A 9,792-nucleotide genomic window follows, 5' to 3' on the forward strand; every position below is an offset into this window, starting at 1 on the left:
GAGCCGAGACTCTGTCTTAATAAAAAAGATCCTAGAGAAGTAAAAAATATGATATATATAAATTATTTCTTATTTATTTTTGAGACAGAGTCTCACTTTGTAGCCCACGGTAGAATGCCGTGGCATCATAGCTCACAACAACCTCCTATTCCTGGGCTCAAGTGATTCTCTTTTCTCAGCCTCCTGAGTAGCTGGTATTACAGGCATCGGCCACAATGCCCAGCTATTTTTAGAGGTGGGGTCTCAGGCTAGTCTTGAACTCCTGAGCTCAGGCAATCCACCCCCTCGGCCTCCCAGAATGCTGGGATTACAGGTACGAGCCACCATACCTGGCCTATTATACACCAATTAAAGGCAAACAACTGGGCAGTGCCTGTGGCTCAAAGAAGTAGGGCACTGGCCACATATGCCAGAGGTGGAGGGTTCAAACCAGCTCCGGCCAAAAACTGCCAAAAAAAAAAAAAGAAAAGAAAGAAAGGCAAACAACTGGTTAAATATTTGACCACAGGACAAATCATTAAAATGAAGAGCTTGGCCTAGAGTGGTGGCTCATGCCTATAATTCTAGCACTTTGGGAGACTGCGATAGAAGGATAGCTTGAGCCCAGCTTGGGCAACATAGTGCCCAAGAAATTCAAGACCAGCTTGGGCAACATAGTACAAAAGAAGTAGAAAAATTAGCTGAGCATGGTGACATGTAGTAGTCCCAGCAACTTAGGAGGTGGAGGCCAGAGGATCACTTGAACCTAGGAGTTTGGAAGTTATAGTAAGCTGTGATCCTGCTACTCTAGCCTGGGCCACAGAGCAAGACCTTGTCTCATAAATAAATAAATAAATAAATGTTTACACAAATCACAAAGAAAGACATTCAGAACATTTTTATGCATGGACTAGCAGAAATTGTTAAAACAATTTAGCTTGGCAACATAAACCTTCTTATCAAAAACTGAGACCTCCTTCTCCTTTAGAGAAAAGGGAGATTTGCAGCATACACAAGAAGGGCTCTTCGTTTTACCAGATTCCTAAGTGTCAGTCCATGGGAGTGACTAAGAAATACCAATGTTTTTGACTTCTATTGTCCTACAAATTTAAGGTAACAAACCAAATTGCTCCCAGGCTCCATAAGCCTTGCTTCTCCAGAGGCAACTGCCTTTACTGTACCCAATCTTTCCAAGTGAAGGGTCAAGGATGGGGACTGTAAGTAACTCCAGAATATCTAGTGAACAGTAACTCTAAAGTCATCCTGTCAGCAAAGAAAGTATATGGACTTTGGGATTCATAGTCCAATCCTCTTTTTACAGATGAGCCTCTCAGTCCATTAATGACTGGTCCAAGATCACCTAACTGGCTGCTGCTACCAAGTTGGGAATCTTCCCTCTCAAGCAGTACTTTTCATTCTGTGCAGTGCTGCTTCACTGATCACAAGCTCTGGTCTCTCAAAACAATAGACATTTATAACACACAATTTCAACATCCGTACACTTTCCAATTAATCACTACACTTACTCAGGTTGGTCTAATAAAAAACTGTGCTTTCCCCCAAAATGCTCCAAATAGAAGAACACCAAACAAAAACCCCAACATAATTAAAATGTTAAAAACCCAAAGAAAAATGGGAATGAAATTAACCAAAAGACAATTCACAAAATAGGAAACAGAAGTGGAAATCATGAAAAATGTTCTCTCTCACTAATAAAGAAACATAAACACTTTTGCTTATCAAATTAGTAAAAAGTAAAAAAAAAAAAATGCAGTATTAGGTGGCACCTGTGGCTCAGGGAGTAGGGCGCCAGCCCCATATACTGAGGGTGGTGGGTTCAAACCTGGCCCTGGCCAAACTGCAACAAAAAATGGCTGGGTGTTGTGGCAGGCACCTGCGGTCCCAGTTACTCAAGAGGCTGAGGCAGGAAAATCGCCTGAGCCCAGGAACTGGAGGTTGCTGTGAGCTGTGATGCCACAGCACTTTACCGAAGGAAACAAAGTAAAACTCTCTCTAAAAAAAAGAGGCGGTGCCTGTGGCTCAAAGGAATAGAGTGCTGGCCCCATATACAGGAGGTAGCAGGTTCAAACTCAGCCCCAGCCAAAAACTGCAGAAAAAAATACAGTGTTACCACAGATGCACTAAGATGGACACTCACAATCAATGCATATGAGAATGAAAAGCAACTTGGGAGCAGGTTTAGTATTTTAAATTTTCATGCCTTTTGGCCTACTAATTTGACTTCTGGAATCTAATCTAAGGAAATAATGAGTTATTGGTAGAGATTTATGAGGAAATATGATTAAATTATGTGACCTCTATACAATAGAGTATTAAATAGGTTACAGTAAGTACCAAATAGCCAATAAAATTATTTTCAAATAATTTTGATGGCATGGAAAATAACAGTGTAATATAAAGTGAAAAAAATTAGATGCAAACTATAACTACTATAATAGTATTAGCCCAATTATCTGTTTATGTGTTTATGTGTGTGTGTATATATATATATATGTTTGTACATCAAAGAATAAAAAGACTGAAAGGAAATACACCAAATGGTAGACCTCTCTGGGATAGATTATGGAATACAGGTTATTTTGTTATCTGTTATTTCATTTGTTTTCTTCAAGGTTTTCTATAATGAACACATAATCCTTGTTCTGTTGCTCAGGCTGGAGTACAGTGGCGTCATCATAGCTCACCTCAACCTCAAACTCCTGGGCTTGTGCAATCCTATTGCTTTAGCTTCTGGGTAGCTAGGACTACAGGTACATGCCACCAATCCCAGCTAATTTTTCTATCTTTTCTAGAGGTAGGGTCTTCCTTTGTTGCTCAGGCTAGTTTCAAACTCCTGACCTCAAGTAAGCCTCCTGCCTCAGCCTTGCAAAGTGCTAAGACTACAGACCTATAGTCATGAGCCACCACCTCTGCTGTAATAATTTATTTATTTATTCATTTTGAGACAGAGTCTCACTATGTCACCCTCAGTAGAGTGCCATAGCATCACAGTTCACAGCAACCTCAAACTCTTGTGCTTAAACGATTTTCTTGCCTCAGCCTCCCAAGTAGCTGGGAGCTGCCACAATGCCTGGCTATTTTGTTGTTGTTGTTGTTGTTGTTGTTGCCATTGTTGTTTGGCAGGCCTGGGCAGGGTTCGAACCTGCCAGCCTTGGTGTATGTGGCTGGCGCCATAAACACTGTACAACGAGCGCCAAGCCTATCTGAGACCAAGGCTTACTTTGTTGCCCTTGGTAGAGTGCCATGGGGTTATAGCTCATAGCAACCTCAAACTCTTGGGCTCAAGCGATTCTCTTGCCTCAGCCTCCCAAGTAGCTGGGACTATAGGTGCCTACTACAACACCGGCTATTTTTTGAGACAAGGTCTCACTCTGGCTCAGGCTGGTCTTGAACCCATCAGCTAATGCAATCCACCCACCTCAGCCTCCCAAGTGCTAGGATTACAGGTGTGAGCCACTGTGCCCAGCCTACTGTAATAATTTTTAAATTATGATAAATATTATAAATATGCATTATATAACATAAATATATTTATAATCTTAAGTTTTAGAATGTGTTTGTATATATGAAAGTAAAACAAGAATTATGTATACAGTAATATGAAAAAATCTTTTACAAAAGAGAAATATGCAAGTCACTTACATGGAAGTGATAGTTGAAGTCAGGGAAATAGATCAGATTACATAAGGAGAGAGTACAGTGAGAACAGGATGCTGCATAGGGCTACTGCAAATACCCTCAATTAAGGGGAAGATGATTGTGAGTTAATGAAGGAGTATGGGAGGAAATAGACTAGCAAATGGAGAACAATGGCTAGCATGGTGGGTATGCCTGTAATCCTGGCACTTTCGGAGACCAAGGTTAGAGGATTGCTTTAGGCCAGTTCAAAACCAGCCTGGCAACATAGTAACAAGACTTTGTCACTACAAAGTCTTTATATATATATATATAAAGAAAGAAAAGAAAATGGAGAACCATATAGTCATGTCAAGAAAACCAAATGAGCGCGGCACCTGTGGCTCAAAGGAATAGGGCACTGGCCCCATATACTGGAGGTGGCGGGTTCAAACCCAGCCCCGGCCAAAAACTGCAAAAAAAAAAAAAAAAGAAAAGAAAGAAAACCAAATGAAATGAAGAATTGGAAAAGTTATTCACTTGGTCAAATGTTGCCAAAGTGTTAAAGAGGAGTACAGTGAGGGACCATTAAAGGGAGATCACTGGATACTATGTATGGACAAGACAGACAGGTTTCCCTTAGTGCTCAATATAGAATCTAAATCTGAGCAGATGTTACACTCTATAAAATTGACTATGAAGAAAAGAAGTGCTGTGGCATTAGTTTGAATTTCAGTTTATGGGGAAAAATAATTATGGAAATCTAAAACTAAGTGAAATCATATTAGGACTACTAAATTATGGTTAATGAAATAAAAATTAGCAATACTGGCTCGGCGCCTATAGCTCAACCGGCTAATGCGCCAGCCACGTACACCTAAGGTGGCGGGGTCAAATCCCCAGCCCGGACCCACCAAACAACAAGGACGGCCGCAACCAAAAAATAGCCGAGCGTTGTGGCGGGCGCCTGTGGTCCCAGCTACTTGGGAGGCGGAGGCAGGAGACTCGCTTGAGCCCAGGAGTTGGAGGTTGCTGTGAGCTGTAATGCCACGGCACTCTACCCAGGGGGACAGCTTGAGGCTCTGTCTCAAAAAAAAAAAAAAAATTAGCAATACTTTGTGCAAAACAAAACTAGTTTGAGGGATTGTAAATTTTTCAATATCATAAGCTCTGTTACAGAACATAGAAAAGAAAAATAGCTCTACCCTTGTTAGCAGAAGTACAAAAAAGTTGCATCATTTTTTCACTAAAGAGAAAGTTCTTAATTTCAGGGTATTATTCATTCTTTCTTTCTTTTTTTTTTTTTTTTTTGAGACAAAGCCTCAAGTTGTCACCCTGGGTAGAGTGCTGTGGCATCATAGCTCACAGCAACCTTAAACTCCTGGTCTCAAGCGATTCTCCTGCCTCCGTCTCCCACGTAGCTGGGACCACAGGTGCCTACCACAGCGCCAGCTATTTTTTGTTGCAGTCGTTGTTTGGCAGGCCCAGGCTGGATTTGAACCCACCAGGTGTATGTGGATGGACTCTTAGCCGCTTGAGCCATAGGTGCTGAGCCTCAGGGTAGTATTATTAACAAATTCTTTAAAAAAGAAAATCAAAAGAATGTACTTTTTGGGTGGCACCTGTGGCTCAGTGAGTAGTGCACCAGCCCCACATACTGAAGGTGGCAGGTTTGAACCTGACCCTGGCCAAACTGCAACAAAAAAATAGCTGGGCGTTATGGCGGGTGCCTGTAGTCTCAGCTAGTCCAGAGGCTGAGACAAGAGAATCACCTAAGCCCAGGAGCTGGAGGTTGCTGTGAGCTGTGACATCACAGCACTCTACTGAGGGTGACAAAGTGAGACTGTCTCTAAAAAAAAAAAAAATACATTTTCATTGTGTCACATTAACTTTTTTTTTTTTAAGAGACAGAGTCTCATCTAATCACACTCAGTAGAGTGCTGTGGCATCACAGCAACCTCCAACTCCTGAGCTTTAGCAATTCTTTTGCCTCAGTCTCCCAAGTAGCTGGGACTACAGGAGCCCTCCAGAACGTCCAGCTATTTTTTTGTTGTAGTTTGGCTGAGGCCAGGTTTGAACCCACCACCCTTGGTATATGTGGCCAGTGCCCTACCCACTGAGCCACAGGTGCCACCCACACATTACCTTCTTATGAGTGGACGTGTAAAGTCTCTAGAAATGGTTTTGTGTGTCCAGAAATCATTTGACATGTTAAATAATGGATTTCTTGTTGGGTCAATCCCGTCCGTTTCAAAAAAAGACACCTGCATTAGTACAATAATTTGACTGAGTCTCGAGGACTTTGAATCTAGCTACAGAATAAACACAATGGTATGTTTCTACCAAGAAAGAGTACTATTTACCCTAGAACCTCAACCTGATAATCATTAAGCAGAAATCACTAATTTACAACCAGTGGTTTGTTAACTGTGAGAGTCTATGTTAAGTAACTTAACCTCACCTGGAGATTACTATACACAATCTAAAATAAAGTTACTTTAACTTCCTATCAAAAAACTGGCTGGGGGCAGCACGTGTGGCTCAAAGGAGTAGGATGCTGACCCCATATGCTGGCGGTGGTGGGTTCAAACCCAGCCCTGGCCAAAAATAATACTAATAATAATAATAAAAATTCTCAGAAGATAATTATTTAAAAAAAAAAAACTGGCTGGGGGCCGGACTCAGTGGGTCATACCTGTAATCCAACCCCATCTCCAAAAATAGCTGGGCATAGTGGTGGGTAGCTACAGTCCTTGCTACTTGGGAGGCTGAGGCAAAAAGATTGCTTGAGCCCAAGAGTTTGAGGTTGCTGTGACCTATGACTGTCAAAGCACTTTACTGAGGGGGATAAAATGATACTCTGTCTCAAAAAAAAAAAAAAAGATGCCTGAAAACTAGTTTTGTTGCTAACTTTAATAAAGACAAATTCTTCCGATTTGTGTGTAGGAGTCACACTCCCAATATTATTTTGTATCTTTGTGTATGACTTTGATGACCTTTTCTGGTATAGGGATTCTAAGTTAATTATGGTTGATTGGTAAAAAATACCAGAGAAAAGACAAGAATTTAAAACCCTAAGTAGGCTGGGCATGGTGGCTTACACCTGTAATCTTAACACTCTCAGAGGCCAAAGTGAATGCACTGCCTGAGCTCAGGAGTTTAGGACCAGCCTGAGCAAGACTGAGACTCCCATTTCTACTAAAAATAGAAAAACTAGCCAGGCATATGTCTGTAGTCCCAGCTACTCTGGAGGCTGAAGCAAGAGGATTGCTCAAGCCCAAGAGTTTGAGGTTGCTGTGACCTATGACAGCACAGTACTCTACTGAGAGCAACAAAGTGAGACTATCTCAAAAAATAAAATAAAATAATACAAGTAAAATAAAATAAAATAATTTTCATTTCCAAAGCGTTCTTTTATTAGAATTAGAAGGCTGAAATTTGGCCCTACCTTTAACCAGAGTCTGGAACAAACCTTGGGTATACCAAGTTAAACAAAGTTAAACAATGAGGTAATTTTTACAAAATGGTACTGTTTTGCTAATGTTGCCAATATACTGTTCTCTTCCAAGATGCTCTACAGTTCAAGGATTACTATCCAGTTGAAGATAACAACACTTCTGGGCCCAATACAGATAGTGAAAATATCTCCTCCAACTATTTACTGACACGGAATTAATGACATGACCTAATCCATCTTTAAAAGGCCATGGAGTTGGATAAAGACAAGGTAAGATATATAAGTTACAAATACATAAACTGAAGAGAGTCACACATTTGTATATGTGTTTTTGTTTTGTTTTTAAGGAAAAGCAGAAGAGGGAATTTTTTTAATCTATAGTCTCTGTGTTCCTACAGCACATGCTGACTTCTGGTATATAAATCACCTTACTAATACTTTAATTTGGATCAATGGATCTGCCTAATGTATTTGATTTTAAGCTTTTTTAAGGTAGGGCATTTAGAACTTTGGACTGACACAAGAGGCACTCAATAATTGTTTTGTTCAAAGAATGAAATAAGTTCTTTTTTTTTCTTTTTGAAACAAGAGTCTCACTATGTCGCCCTTGGTAGAGTATTGTGGCATCACAGCTCACAGCTATTTCAAACTCTTAGGCTTACGCGGTTCTCTTACCTCAGCCCCTGAACTAGCTGGGACTATAGGCACCTGCCACAATGCCTAGCTATTTGTTGTTGTTGTCGTTGTCATTGTTATTTAGCAGGCACGGGCCGGGTTTGAACCCACCAGTCCGGGTGCATGGGGCCAGCCCTACTCACTGAGCTGTGGGCACCAAGCCATGAAATAAATTCTTAAAGTAATCACCACATTATGTGTTGTTTTATCTGTACAAAACTATATACATGAACATACATTCTCTTTTTACTTTCTCCCCTGCCAAATCTATAATTCTTTTTTATTAAATCATAGCTGAAATCTATAATTTTTTGAAGGTCAGCCTAAAACAGGATCATCCTTTGTCCAAGCTATAATGTCATGAGAACTTAGAAAATGCTTGTTCAGGGTCATCTTCTTTTGTGTCTAAATGAGTCCTTAGAAGAAAGTGTTATTTCATGGTTCCTGAAATATTATTTGTGAACAATATTAATACTATGCAGATCAACAGTACTCTGTTTATTCACTTAAATCAAGAGCAAAAGAAAGGCTACCTCATGCAAAATCAGAGGTCTATCTAAAAAAGGCATTGTCTTAAAAACTAATTAATTCTCTAATACCTTTGACTAATTTGAAAAAGTCAAGTCAATAGAACCATCTAGATTAGGCAGACTTCTGAAAACTAGAATAACGTGTAAGACAATAGTAGTTCAAATATCTCTCACCAGTATCAGCTAAACTCATTCTTGTAAGCACCTATAAGGAGGAGAGGAAGGGTGCCAGATGGTTCACTCTTAGCACCTACAACTTCAGGCTTTAATATGTGTAGTCAGGGGTGTACAGTTACCTTACATTAACGTACATAAGTTGGTGCCAGGTGCCAGCAATATATGCACTATAGCGTTTCAGGGATAACACATCCAGCTGCAAGAACTGCTATATTCTCAACATTCCTCAAAAGCATGAAAGTGTCTTACACAGAGTTCAGTTGGTGGAATGGAAGGGGAAAAAAATCGAAGTTTACAAGGAATGGTTGAAAATGAAGCGAAGCAGTTGCATGTAAGAATATTTACCTGAGAGGGTATTCTGAATTTTGATGAACTACCACCTTTCTCTACCACACCAAAAAAAGTATATAGTTAGAAAGGATCGTTTCCGATGGAAGAGAAGGGAGTCATTTCAACTCGGGCAGCAAAGGTTCAGCCTTCCTCAGCCTCAGCAAGTACCCAGAAGTGAAGAAAGAGCAGAGGATCCGTGTCTCCTCGACCCTCTATCTCGAGGGGGAGGAGCTCACGCTTCTCGGAATCCCCTCTGCCCCAGAAGTCGCCGAAGAAAGAGGGTGTGGAGGGAAGCCGGGGTCTTCGCGCACTCTCTGGTTGTATAAGATGTGGAAAGAGAAGGCCTTACCTGGCTAAGCACCGTCTTTTCTCTGCCTTCTACCAGTCCTGTCACAGGTTCGGGCGCTCTGCCTCGCGCACCTGTCGCGACCAAGCCTCCGCACCTACTGCTCTGGCGGCCCCGCCCCAGTTCGGCTCAGAGCCCCGCCCCGACTCCGCCCACCCCTCGGGAGCGCGCACGCCGGGCCGCCTCCCGTGCGGCCTCGGGGTGAGCGTGCGCGCCGCCGGCTACGTACCCTAAGTTCACTGCTTTCTTGTCGCCCTGGCGCGCAGGGCGCTGGCGTTTCGAGAGGCGTGGCTCCTACCTATGCGGCCTGTCCACCTCTCGATCCGCACATACTCATAACCTTGGCTCTGTGCTTCCCGACTTGGGCCTTACCCCATCTGACTCTAAAAGTTACCGCAGTTTGACTCAGGAACCACTCAGAGGCTTTGCCTAAGCTCAACTGTAGACCAACTAGGTTCCTGGTGTTCGGGGGTAAGTTCTGTCCAAGGAGGGTGTTTTAGAGGAGTCTGGGTAGTGTAGTGGAAAAAGCTATCAATCAATCCTGGCTCCAGTCTTGCTCGGCCACTTTATTTTCAAAAGTCGCTTCACCTCACAAGCTGAGTTACCTCATGACATGGACCAAAAAATTTGACGAGGGCAGGTGATACCAAGTTTTCCCAACA

At 41.9% G+C, this 9,792-nt stretch overlaps 1 protein-coding gene across 1 annotated transcript in view; it reads right to left on the minus strand.

Annotated features, from left to right (window-relative positions):
* The window catches only part of LIMA1 (LIM domain and actin binding 1), a 105,533-nt gene extending 96,282 nt beyond the window's left edge, over nucleotides 1–9,251 (minus strand). The window contains exon 1 of the mRNA XM_012805479.2: nucleotides 9,134–9,251. The gene's annotated coding sequence lies outside the window, so the exon portion shown is untranslated. The remainder of the gene's footprint in view (nucleotides 1–9,133) is intronic.
* Between the last annotated feature and the right edge of the window lie 541 nt (nucleotides 9,252–9,792).

This window comes from Otolemur garnettii, unplaced genomic scaffold (genome assembly GCF_000181295.1).
Source record: "Otolemur garnettii isolate 467f Iridium unplaced genomic scaffold, OtoGar3 scaffold00043, whole genome shotgun sequence".
Taxonomy (NCBI): Eukaryota; Metazoa; Chordata; class Mammalia; order Primates; family Galagidae; genus Otolemur; species Otolemur garnettii.